This window comes from Papilio machaon, chromosome 9 (genome assembly GCF_912999745.1).
Source record: "Papilio machaon chromosome 9, ilPapMach1.1, whole genome shotgun sequence".
Taxonomy (NCBI): Eukaryota; Metazoa; Arthropoda; class Insecta; order Lepidoptera; family Papilionidae; genus Papilio; species Papilio machaon.
Window position 1 is genome coordinate 8,421,140 of NC_059994.1, and position 14,509 is coordinate 8,435,648.

The 14,509-nt window shown below is 33.3% G+C and overlaps 1 protein-coding gene across 1 annotated transcript in view; it reads right to left on the minus strand.

The window, feature by feature from the left end:
• The window catches only part of LOC106719410 (protogenin), a 69,328-nt gene that overhangs the window by 17,046 nt on the left and 37,773 nt on the right, over positions 1-14,509 (minus strand). The window lies entirely within an intron of this gene.

Consider the following 14,509-nt stretch of genomic DNA (forward strand, 5'->3'; position numbering starts at 1 on the left):
ATCTTTATTAAAGGTATGTATTTAGGCAGGTGTAATATATACTTCGAAGTATTTCGTCCTAACACATCAATTCGTAATAACTATGTCCAAATTCTAGATTTTTTATTTGAAAATAATAACTAATTCTTTGTCTAAATTTTATTTTATTTTGAACCCCTTACAAATAAACGAATGCTCTCTATTCGAATAAAGAGCAAGCAAATCGAAAACCAGAGATAATGCTTCGCTCGGGAAAATTGAATCCCTCAGATATCAGTGGCCGGGCCTCACGCCTCACACCCAGGGCCCTGGGCCTCAGGCGTAGGGCGCAGGGCCGAAACATGCCCGCGTCTCATTACTCTCCTGACAAAAGCAAAATAGGATCGCGGACTACGTATCAAATGGAACGACTAACCTAGCAAACAAATCTGCTAGGTAAATCGTACATAAACGTTTAACATGTAATATGGAGGCAAAATACGAATAAAGTGATGTCTCTATAATTGACTTTCATCTTCTAATTTTTAAAGATTAACGACTGTCTTTGTTACCGTTTTATAAAAATAAAGTCCTATGCACTATATAGTCTTCTTTACCCCTTGTAGAAAAAGCAGCTTTTTGATCAAACGTGTACATGGTATACGAAAGAAATTCTTTTTATACGAAGACATACTGAAAATGATGCCTCAAATTCATTACGCAGTTATATGTAACATCTCAAGTACGAATCCATACAACTTGTACAATACAACACAGCGAGTTATAGAAAAATCGTTCCAACATCAGACACATTCCTTCCGGAAATACCGAACATATAACGAAAATCTCTTTGACAATAAATGCGGAAAATTGAATCAAAAGAAATTTTCTGTGAATTTATAAATTTGGGATAGGCAAGTACAAATCAGACGGACCCAATTGCCGCCACTCCGATACGTTAGACAAAATTCGCTCATAAAAATACATCGAAAACATAGAACCTTTTTGTTCACCTATTTTGCGAATAAATATTAAGCCATTAATTTCTTAAAACAAACCTTTGTTATCTTAAATATATTATGGTCTAATATGATCAAAAAAATTTACATATGTAGTTAATTTAAAAAAAAATCATTTGACATATTTTTCAGCCTAGTAACACTGCATCTTGTATACTAAAACTTTTTTATATCAAGACAAAGTATGCGCTCGGTTACACAAAATTACAAAAACAGAAAAGCTTCGAAATGATTAAAAGTTCACCATCACCTTGTTGTTTAAGTTTGTACTTGCACCTGTACATTCCAATATCAATTGTTAATGTTATTAAGTTAATTATTACTAACATTGTTTAACACTGCACACTATACAAAGTACGACATGTACAGTAGAGTTTGCTGGCGGTATCTGTAATTCAATTTTTACGTTTTGTACGCCTTCAAATGATAATGGCCGACAAATGTTGTAACAATTACGTATTAAACACTATACATTAGTATGAAGTACAGGTAATTTTATTAAAAACATCGATAACAACCTATTTACTAGCACTGGTAGTTTAAGTCCATTGCAAGGAGCAGGGAAATTATTATATAACTAGAATACCGCGAACGAACATGACTGTACATTCGCTTCACAAAACGTTTTTTAATTACCATCTGCATCAGTGTCTTGGTATTTTAAAAGCAGGTTTTAGACCTCATTTCTGTGTTTGTACTACGAGTATAGTGTCATTGCCCACCTTAAAGTTTTATTAAATAAAAAAACTATGCCATTTAAACTGTAATGAACTACATTTAGATATTTAAAAACTTACCCTTTATTCTTAAATTAATTACTCATTTCATGTTAAGATTAGAGATAATTAAAATACTCACATTTATATGCAGTCAAGCTTTTTGCAGCGTTACAAGAGTAATAGCAACTTACCTTTTTTTGGTTGACCGAGGAATGTTTTCCACATTGAGAGAGAGAGAGAGTGAGGCAGGAAAGGTAAGTTATGGATATAGGATATGTATATATAATATCTCGAAATTAATGATATAAAACTTATTACAATAACGTTATTATCCGCTGTAAATTGATTTATATCGTTTTATAGTTTAAGGTTAAGGTATTTATTATTCCTTGAAATGGATAACTTCATCAGTTGAAATACTCAGAATACAATTTGTTATTCTGTTAACTATTGATCTAAACCAGTGAAACTTGTATTAGTACAAGGTTGACGACAAATAGAATAATATAGAAAATGTTGATTACAACTTGTAAAGGATATGCAGGTGTAATCAACATTTTCTTTGGTACGTATTAGGGTCAAGTTATTGAAGCTATGCAGTGTTTCAATTACTTTTTAACTTAATGTTGTTTCAATTTCAAGTTATATAAATATATCCGTCATTAATTCATACAGAACATACGAACAGTTAGCATTATTGGATTAACTAACTTAGTAGCTTTCGTTCTTATCAAGAAGTCTCTGGCACAATCACGAAATAATAGAGGAATACTTTTCTCTGTTAATTAAATTCTAAATATGTAACCCGCTACTATTTCTCATATAAAACGTCATTTTGCAATCCCTACAACTTGAGGCTTATTTTCATACTAGCTATTGCCCGCGAGCCGTTCGCGCGGAATTAAAAAAACTTTAAATCATTAGGATTGCTAAAAGCTTACAAATATCAGATTGTACTTAATTAAACAAGAATAACAAATAACAGTTACGGATCTCTTGACACTTGTCTACAGCACTAGCTGTATACACAGGACGTTCATAACTCCGCCACAATGCGTACTTCCGGCACGTGCCGCAACGAACACCCCTAGGGTTAGCGCCACTCCCGATAGACAATACTTCCTAGTATATTTCTCTATGATACGAATAAATTACAACTTGTTTTTTTTATACAAGAAGTAGTTGCTACAAGAGAGCAAAGGGTCATGAAAAATTTGGTTACCAACGCCCGTGGATATCCGCAATACCAGAGGAACTTCTGGTGTTGCAGACCTTTGAGAAATATATATACCTTTTTAACTTTTGTTCTGGAATTTCGACGACAAGTCATTGTGCCGTTCAGCATTAGCCTCTTCTAAATATATACACTGTTTTTCAAATTTAGTTTACAAAGTAAAATTATTTATTCAAATTCCAAAATTAAACTTATTGAAAGTTGGCGACGTATTAATTATCTAAACAGTTTATCTTAGCATATCATTTCATACCTTTAGTTACCAATCTAACATGGTTCTATTGAAAACATTACCTTTGTGAATTTTATATCTGGGCAGTGTATCAAGTTGAACGCTGTCGGGTCGAGGTAAAGTTAGGTTATGAATATTCCAATAGTTCCTGTAGTGAACTGATGTGAATATTAAACGTAGACTTCGTCTTGTTATAGATTTGTATTGATATTAATGTGCGTTTCCACTGTAAAAACTTTTACAATTTACTTATTGATATCTCACTGTAAAAGCTTCAATTACAGCCTGATATTGTATGAATGTTCGTGCAGTGAAAATCAATAATGAATTTAATTATAAACAAGACAGTCAACAACATTTTTGTGAACATTTCTTTAAGTATATTAGTTAAATAAAACTTTTCTTCCTTTATATTTTAACTAGCTGTCGTCCGCGACACCGTCCGCGCGGAGTTAAAACGTAATAAATAGTTTATGTGTTCTTCCAGACTATGTTCTACATCTGTGCCAAATTTCGTGAAGATCCGTTGTGCCGTTTCGGAGATACCTTCAAACAAACATCCATCCATCCATCCAAACATTCACATTTATAATATTAGTAAGATGTTTTGTTGTATTCAAAAAAAAACACCACACTTTACTAGTCTTATTTCCGTCGACTTCAAATTACAATTCCCAATACATTGTTAAACAACGCTTACTGAAAAGTTGTCGTCGCGCAAAGTTGGTGTGAGCAATGCGCAACCTTTACAACTTAAACTTCAGCCGTACAACCTCTGATCAATGAAGTGATTAGAATCGAAGCCTATAAACTGTTTCGGCGTTTCGATTCATTAATGAGTAAGGGTGATAACACATTGGGAGGGGTTACGCTAGTCTATATTGAATTAAACAATGAAGGTAAAAAAAAGAATAAAAACGTTGGTCTTATAGTTTTCTAATTATTGTCAATTCTTGTAAATTCTAACTTCTAATTATAATTTGACCAATAACATAAATAATGCGTACTTTATTGCTCTGAATACAAATTAAATATAGTAAAATAAAAGAGTTTTGCGCAAAACCGGTTTGATTGTAAAAAAAAAATGTTTTCAACCCCTGAAAATATGTTTTCTATTAAAGTGCTACACCGTCGGCTCATTCACTCGTTCAAACGTGAATTCGTGCCGACTCGTTCAATCGTTCATTCGTGAATATGAACAGCTCTTATAGGCTTGTTATGTCGGTTATGAAATGTTGAAGTTTGTCGGAGCGATTATAAGTTATACATCAGCTTCACATAACTTTAACACGACTTCGTCAAGTTTTGAGAATGTTTCATTATAATTAAACTTGTACTTAGAATTAAAGCTTTTAGATTATATTTAGAATAGCAGAAAATAAATTTAGCATTGATATGAGAATTATCAATTTTAATTTGATTAATTTGTAGTCACGTTGTACAAATAAAAAATAAAATCTTCAACAATAATTTGTACCAAACACATTTTACATAGAAACGAGCATAACAAAGATTTATCGTAGTATGTCCCTAAGCAACCCTAAGCTATTTTGAACATTAAAATGGCGTACCAAAGTTCATTTCTGTTCAAGTTACCATTTTGAACCTGTGTAATTTTTACCCTTTGTGCTTATGACATGATTTGTAAAAGATTATCCGAATAGAAAGATCATTTTTATTCAAAAAAGTAATTATAAAATTTTCATGGACATTTTTTTGCTGTCGCTTTAACACTTATCACTTTAGACGTTTACATTTCCATAGATAAAGTAAAAAGAACTTTTTTTTAATTTCCATTTTTCGATACATTGAATCAAGTTCTGCTTATAAATTTATAAAGCGAGGAAATTGTTCGGAATTTCTCCCCTAATATCGTCCGACCCTTCGATTTGCAGCCTTTGTTTAGATTTAGTCCAATTTGTTGGCCTTTGTCCCTCCAACGAATTAGTTTATGTCGTCCGGTAACGAGAAATGCTGATGTTCAACGAAATTTTACGGAAATGAGATGATAATCACAACAGACCTTTGATTTCAGAGTGAACATAATCGTAATTTCAATTTTTGATTTACTATTTTCATCATTATGACTTATAAAATTTATAAAACAAGACACGAAAATTTAGCACGCGTAATTAATTAAGTCGTTAGAGAAAACAGACATAATTGGAGGTTATCCTTTCTTCTCTTTCTAAGTCCATTTCTTAAATAATTGCACCTAAAAACTGTTTTGGTTATTGCGGATGTTGAATAGTATTATAAATATAAAAAACTAAACATTAAATAAGCTTTCTAACCGGTAACCATTTTAATAATTTTCGCGCTTAAACTTTACTTCTCGATCGCGCCACTGCACCGCATGGCGCTGCAAGATCCCAGTGCGCAGGTCAAGGTTGCCCCTCCGACCTCTCTCTCGCAAGCACGTGTAAACAGCTATGCATCACTCTCACACGTCTCACCTGATACGTCCGTTTCCCGCCTAAGTGTGCACTGTGTCACCGTGCTTAATGGCCGCCGGTCAATTTATCATTTAGGTTTTTAATTTTAAAATCGGTCTCTAACAAATCAATTCAGCAACAAAAAATTGTATTTTAATTTCAATTCCCATTATTTTTATTATATGAAGTAAAATAAATGTGTTATTTGTCAAATTTAAAAACAGAATTATTTATTTTTTATAAAAAAATATTTTGTTCGTTTTTAAAGTTATAAGAATAGTCCGTATTTTTCCCAGTGATTTTTATAGACGGAATGTCATAAACAGAATTAATTAAAAAGTTATAAAGTGAACTCAACGAAAATAATCTGGAGAGCTTCTACCTTACCTACGAATTGCCAACGACGCAAGTTCTACCACTTAACCACTCCGTGCAAACAAATTTAACGTAACTCAGAGTAACTTTTACTACTTCTACCACTTATTAGGACAGTATTAATTTTTTAATTCGTTAGCGTTACTTATATTAAACCACTTCCCAGAAAAAGAAATTATAAAAATAAACGTCAAAAGAAGTTAAAAATCTATTTTCATTTGAAAGCAGATGCGAGTGAGAACCCACTTTAATTTTACTGTTACCAGATTAAAAATAATCAAGACACTAGGCCACTTAAAAGTAATTATTAACAAGCAATCGAGGTAATTACCTCATTAATTAACGAATGGTTATTATCAGATAGGCTATCTAACAAACGAAGTACTTATAACGCTTCCTATTCTCAGCTTCGTTATTAACGCTTTAGTAATTAAAAGCCTCCAGCGAACTAAATACAAATTACTTTGTTTATAACTTTTTTTTTTCTTAAAATGATTGTACAATTGTTTATGTTGAAACGCCTTTATATAGACCAAAGACAATCAATATTGTATTTTATAAACGAGTAATCACAGCTTTAAAGAGACTTCTGTAAAAAAATCTTTTTTTTTTTCATATTTCCAGTTAACAGTAAGTCTATCTTTCATCGACAGCCATTACATCAATCAAACTTCGAGTGTTCCCAATATGAGCGGACAATGCGAGCCGATCATTATATTTTTTTAACTAAATGATTGAACACGTACCACGTACAACCTCGACCCTCGGGCTGGGGAAGGCTCGGGGGTTGATAAAATTCAAGGGTAACAGCCCCCGATAACGAAGAAATGTGGGTAAATCCACCAATAGGGGCGGAGTTGGGGTCCCGAAAGTATTTTGATATTTGAAAGATTTTAATTCAGGGGATATATTGCGTTTCAGTTATTCCGTTTGGATCTCGATTCTTGTATAGATTAAATAATTTAAATTGTATATATATCCAACTCCGATATAAAACAGTTAAAATTGTCTCTGTCTGTCAATATCATTACTAAATTTCTTCCTTGTCTTCAAACTATGTCATTTACATATCCTGATTTAACTTCTTGTATCTAAATAATCACTATTATTATTTTACTAATATTATAAATGAAAATAGATGGATGGAAGTTTGTTTGAAGATATCTCTAGAACGGCTCAACGGATCTCGAGTCTTTGGCATAGATGAAGAACATTACATAGTCTGGAAGAACACATAAGCTACTAATTAAGTTTTTTTTTTAAATTAATTCCGCGCAGTAGGAGTCGCGGGCGACAGGTATTTATTTATAAATCGAATATTTTGTTAACCTTTGCATAAGTCAAACACAACTAATTAAAATTAATTAATAAATATTATAAATCTTATTAATTATGCTTTGTTTACAAACATGTTAAGAGAAAACCGATTAATTTTAAATAAGAACAAATTAAATTTGTATTTATTTAATTTTTACCTTCCACATAAAAACAATACAATAATGTACTAATTTATAAAAACTAATAATAATTTAATTCTGTATCAATTAATTAATAAAAATAACTCAATTCTTTTATAAAAAATTAAATAATAATAAATTAATGAAAATACAAAATCGAAATATTATACATACGTTCATAAAATATATCGTATAAATATCGGACATCGGCAACATTAAGGTGAGGCCACAAAAACCGGATCGAACCAGATATTGCGCGCGCGTAAAATATTTTTATTAGTCCGAATCTTGAGTCTAGTAGACCTAGGTCGTGAGTAATATATAAATAGGCGACGTAGACACTATATTTAGCTGAGATCGTCCGCATACATACGTCTGTGGCCTCTCACCGGCTCGTGACTCGACAGTTGTGCATCATGTCATATGTGTTAACTTGTTAGACATCTTTTTTGCTTGTACGAATATTTTGGTTTGATGTAACGTTTTAATATCTTTATAATGCGTTGGAAATAAAGAAAGCTTTAATATTTGATATGTGGTATTTAAACAATAAAGTTTGAAAAGCTGTTTGGTAGTATGTTAAGAATAAATAAATAAATTCCCCCGGACCAATTTTTTCTTAACCTTTGGACATATATATCTACAGTACTCTGACCTTCCACAATATGCATCAAAAAATTTAACCTCACCTCTTTGTAAAATCTGATTGTATCACATGGTAAGTACAGTTATATTCATTTAATAGTGTTTCAACAAATTGCAATACAGTAACATAAATAATTCATTATGACCCTAGTTCCCTCGAGCTCGGGACGGGAAAGTTCCAGGCGCCGGCTGGGACACATTACGTGTAGGTCATACATATACGGCAACTGTTGAAACAACTAAGTTACAACATATTGTTGGCATAAAGTTAAGAACATATAAGGCGTTGGAATATCCTTGATATCTTAGACCAAAATCCCTCTATAAAAAATAGAGATAACAAGATGTTTTATGACATTTATTTTGATCTCAGAAACCAACGATTAGAACAAATAAGAAAAATATTTTTTTATATTTAGTTTGGCACAACGTACCAATTAATCAGATGTCAATTGCCACACAAAACAAACACAACAATATTTAGCAACGTATTAAACTGATACATTCGCCTATGCAATGCAGAGGTTCAATAAACGTCTCCCCCCCCCCTCCCGCACTGCACCTCCCCTTTTCTGCAGCGTGCTAGAGTGGGACGGAACACTGACCTACATCACAGATAACTCAAACTGGCATTATAGAATCTAACTGGTAAAGCTTTACAGCATTATCAGTTGTTTTAAATGAAAAATATGTGAAGCGTGCAATTCTTTTTGGATTATATTCTTTCCTTAGTGTATACTAGCTATCGCCCGCGACTCCATCCGCGTGGAATTAAACAAAATGTAATAAGTAGTCTATGTGTTCTTCCATACTATGTTCTACATCTGTGCCAAATTTCATCAAGATCCGTTCAGCCTTTCCGGAGATACCTTCAAACAAACATCCATCCATCTAAACATTTGCATATTAGTAAGATGTAAGGCTTTTTTTATTCCGTAAAATCCTTTTCCTTCTCTGATAAACAAATGTTTAGTTTTAACAGACAATACGACAAACTTTACTACGACTGTTGAAAGTATAATTTGAGTAAAACCGACTTAAAACAAATTCGGTACATTTGTACCCTATCGGTGCGGCCGCACCACATAAAGCGCTTTTACGGACGTTTTTGAATGCGTAAGTAATTGAAAAAAGCCCTCGCATCCAATACTCGTTGGAAGATTTACAGGGGAGATATTGATGCAGCAGTAAATAATAAGAAAGTACTAAGTTCAAATAAGCTATAACTTACACTTAAGTTGTATTTAAGACTTTTATATTTTTTTAAACATTTAATAATACTACTACTCACTTCTACACTAAGACAGAATTATGAAGATCATTTATAAAGTAAAAATTATCAGGAATTGGTAGAAATTGATCTATCTTCAACTCGGTTATTACGAGTAACTATTGGTCATGAGTTTGTATTATTAATTCCCTTATAATTCCAAACTTAATAAATAAGAATATAATAAAAATGGGCAGTTATTATACAATTACAGATTCCCCTGTGTTTACTAATGCAAGCTCTTGTCTTTGAGATGACCTCTCTATATTCGCAATGTCACGAAACAATCTCCATTAAATTAAAACATACTGCCGAGAGAGGGCGCTGGGGAGGCTGCTATAGTCGAATACACCATTAGCTTAATTTATACAGGGGGAGGCCTTTTGGGATAAATCATAAAGATCATGACTGTAAAATTTATAAGATTAATATAAAAAATACCACAAATAAAAAAAAATATCAAGTAAGTATATTTTGAATCATTAACAAAAAGAAAGAGGGTCTCAATTTAAGTTTTTATTTATATATTATAATGGTTTCAAACTTAAACCAAAAGTTTAAATAAAACATCCCGCGCCGACTCCACGTCAGTGGGATAAGGCCAGGGAGGGTTTCAAATATCGTTCATATGTTAAGTAAGAGCTTCTATCTATCACAATGTCTAAGTAAAGTGCTTGATAACTAACTAATAAATAAACTTGCAAATTGCAAAGTGGCAAAGTTACAACTTATTCAGAGATTGTGAAACGCTAACCACGATTTTATTAGACACTAGCTTTTACCCGCGACTCCGTCCGCGCGGAATAAAAAAAAAAGTAGAAAACGGGGTAAAAATTATCCTATGTCCCTTTCCTGGTTCTAAGCTACCTGCCCACCAATTTTCAGTCAAATCGATTCAGCCGTTCTTGAGTTATAAATGGTGTAACTAACACAACTTTCTTTTATATATATAGATATAAGCTCCTGGTGGCATATTCACGATTTAGCCCAGTCGTATTAGTACGTGTTTATATGTATTTCTTAGATAAGGTAATATAGTAAATAAAATCAGTGGAATTGACTCGATTCATTGGAACTGCTCTGTGACAATTAATGGAGTTCAACAACCTCTGTCAATGACATCATCACCCAGTACAATGCACGCCTTCAGTTTCAACAGCATTATCTTTAAAAAGCTTTAAAAATTTATAGGAATTGTCTATTATTTTAGTAGTAGGTACTATGATATTCAAAAGTGCATAAGATACATTACGTGTATGTGCAATGCGTACAAATGATAGGATGAGAAGGTCGGTGATGCAACCGGGCGACGATCTCGCGCACCACAAATTAGCGTGCGATCCCGCGCAATACCTAAAGGACCCTATACACTTGCTGATGCAGTGACTACATTATTCATCGTCATAATTGATATGCGATTCAAATAGTATAGTCGTATTTACGTCAAAGTAGAAAAGTCTCCTTATTCAATTATCACCGTTAATTTCAGATACCTCAAGTATCCAGTCAAGTGAGCGTTGGTGGCTCAGAAGTTAAGCACAACTTGTAATCTGCAGGTCCTGGATTCAATCCCGCCATGTACCTATGTGTTTTTTATTTTTGATTAACATAACTACATTTATTCGACGTTTTTACGGTGAAGGAAAAAATCGTAATGCAACCTGCACATATATGCGAAAAAATTCAAAGATATGTGTGAAGTCAACCAACCCGCACTCGGCTAGGGTGGTTGCCTATGGCCTAGTCACCCCTCTCTTAGGGTAGACTCCGAACTCCTCAGTGGTGACCGATAGTGAGCTGATGATATTCAGTCAAATTTTTGCAACTTTATGGATGGATATGGCAACTGTGCGAATCAAATGTAATGTAAACGCTCCTTAACAATGCAATTCGAGTGCAAGAAAACAGATGTGCGCATAGTGTAGGCATTTGTAGATTGATCTATACGAATGGAGATATTTAGTTTCACTTAATTGGTTCTAATTAGATTTAATTGAAATTTTACCGTGACCAAGTTCAAGAGTCGTGGGTACTCAGAGAGCGAGTGATCGCTTTAAATAAATTCTACGCTGAACTTTGATGGCCTGTTCCGGTCAATATTAAATGAAATTTGATCATCGTTTAATCGTAAATGTCATGAGAAAAAATTTATGCCAAATATATTTTCGAGAGGTAAAAACAGCATCCGTACATCTGAGTAAGTGATGTTTTTTATATAATTTTAAATTATACAGCAAATAAGATTACCATTAATGTTCATACACTCACTAAGTTCAAGCATCCCTTTAATTATTGCCACAGTCGTTTATTGTTTGGTTAATCCCTTAGTGTATTTTTATTAGTTAATCTTCATTTAAGACTTTGAGTGCGGAAGTTAGACCAAAAAAATTACAAACAAAATCAATGAGAGGCAATGAGGAAAATACGAGCTGTTTATTGAATAATGGCATATGTTAATTAGTTGCAATTGGGCGATTGTATCGCTCGAGCGCCCACCCATCCAAATCTAAAAATACATCAGGCAACAATTTACATAATTAGCGCAGGAGTAAACAGGAAACTGGACTGACGCATCCAATGCGCGGGGTGACAGGGTGACCATGCTTTACTATTATACCGGATTTTGTCAATTGTCAAATGTATAGCAACTAAGCTTTTTGATTAAACAATACACGTGCGTATATTTTGGATATTAATTTAAAAAATATATATTGCATTTTACGCTTAATGTATTTTATTTAAAAACAACTGCATAGCATACTTACAGTATAGTTGTAATGTTACAATTTTTTTAAGTAAGCCGTACAGACAAATCTCATTTCCACATTTAGATTATGTAACAAAGAATAACTAAAACTGAAAATTAAAAAGCACCACGTTAAGTAAGCATATTATGGACAAGTCCTTAAAAACCCGTGTCGGCATCTCCACATTATAATCTCGTCTGAATTCAGGAGGCGTGCGAGAGGCGTATATAAATAATAATGTCCTGCGCAGGAAGGCGTAAAGGATACGAAGTGGTACGTGCGTGACGTCACAGCCTCCCCCGGGCCCTCTGTCGCACGTCGTGACGTCATCACATGGTAATGAGCTGTAATGAAGCAATGCCTATTTCCGATGGAAGGTAGCGCCGTATGATTTACAAGTGCATTGAATCAACGGTGAATCAGTGGCCAAGGTATTTATAAAGCTGTTACCCGCGACTCCGGCCGCCCGGAATTAAAATAAAAACTTATAAGTAGTCTATGTGTTCTACCAGGCAATGTTCTACATCTATGCCGAATTTCGGCGAGATTCATACCTCCGTTCTGGCAATACCTTCTCACAAACATCCATCCATACATTCGCATTTATAATATTAGTAAGATATGATGATAATTTATGAAAGTCACACTAATAAGTATATGCAATGTTAATTCGTAGAAGAATATAAATTGAATAAAACCTATGCAGTTTTAAATCTGTCAATTTTTTTGGCAACATTACCTTATCATCGGTTCAAAAAGCTGCTCCTAGTGTACTTAGAAGTAGAGCATCATGGGGTCTGTTAAAACTTAATTAGTTAATCTTCAGAAAATATAAAACTAGTGATCTAGTATCACAACCCAAACATTACGTAATGTGGCTAACATATCACGAAAACATTATTACATTATTCAGGCGCATTCGACCTCAGTCAAGGCTGTCGTATTGTCTCACTCGATCTGCGACAGAATCTATCCTCCCCCTACCACACCGCTAAGGTTGCTAGGTCGCCAAATCTACTAACCGGACAGATCAGTTTGGCCGAACATTTGGGTAGAAAGATCGGACACCCTATATTATTTAGGATTTTGTCTCAGTATTAATAGGTACACTCTCGTTTGGGAAATGTAAAAAAAAAATATTTCTCATAAATGTCAACTTTAAGTATTCAAATGTGAAACAAATGTATCATCTAACAAAATAAGTATACTTAATTAAAACAGAAACATATTTGTACAGGAAAATAGAAACAGATGTTTTGTTTCTTAAACAAACATGTCGTATAATTATGTTTATTCGTTTAGGAATGTAAACAAAATAATACAAGTCAGTTATTAAGTTAGATTTTGATAAAATTATTACATAATAAAGTATATAGGAATTAACATGTATTTCAATTATCATCAAATAACTTTCTATGAAAACAAAATATGTACGTAACATATTAAAAATTTCCATATATAAACTTTCCATGTCACAATGTTAGTTACCATACTCCTCCGAGAAGGCTTTACCGATTTTTACCAAATTATATATGCGTATTCAGTAGGTCTGAGAATCGGCTATCTATTTTTCATACCCCTATTAAGCTTTTTTTAACTGCGCGCGGACGGAGTCGCGGGCGAAAGCTAGTTTTAATATAAATATATACGTTATGTGTCATTGAAAAATATACATCTATAAGATAACAGGAAGTGCATTGTAGTTTCTAAGAACTAGACCGAATCGTGGCGCTTGTCTAGAATTCCTAAATACATCGCCATCTAGGTATTACGTATAGGAACTGGACTTCCGTTTCCTGTGATCGTGTCGGGACTGACAAGAGTAGAAACTTTACAATCTGACATAAAGAGCCATTTTGTGTTTATTCCCGGAGATAAGTTGTTGGGGAATAAGTGTAAAAAATAATGAATGAAACATAATTATTAGTTAAATGGCTTTCAGAACATAATTGTATTAGGTACCTCTTGTTTGTAACTCCATTGTTAAGCCAAAAAATCCCACGTCAAAATAGCAATATTAAAAATATTACAGTTAAAGTATTACGGGATAAAAATATAGTAAAAAAACGATACAAATCGAAGTACCGACATCAAAAAAGTACATTCAAATCAGGTGTGAAAACGTCAATCCGGAAACATAATGCGCCCCCTGGTGAGGGTTGAAGGTTTTTCATTTATTTTCATACAACTCAAAGCTACGCGAAGCTCCCTATGAATGGTCTGGAAAGGTGGTTACATTTACAAAGCTTTTGCGAAACTTGTTTCCAGCTGTTTCGAATCAGACGGCTTTGATTGGAGTAAAAAGTGTAGGTAGATTTTTAATGCGTCATGAATTCATATTGAATGGAAACTTGTATTGCATTCGTCCTTTGATATGGGAAACTTTATTTTAAAAAAAAAACTTGAGAGGTGTGTTGG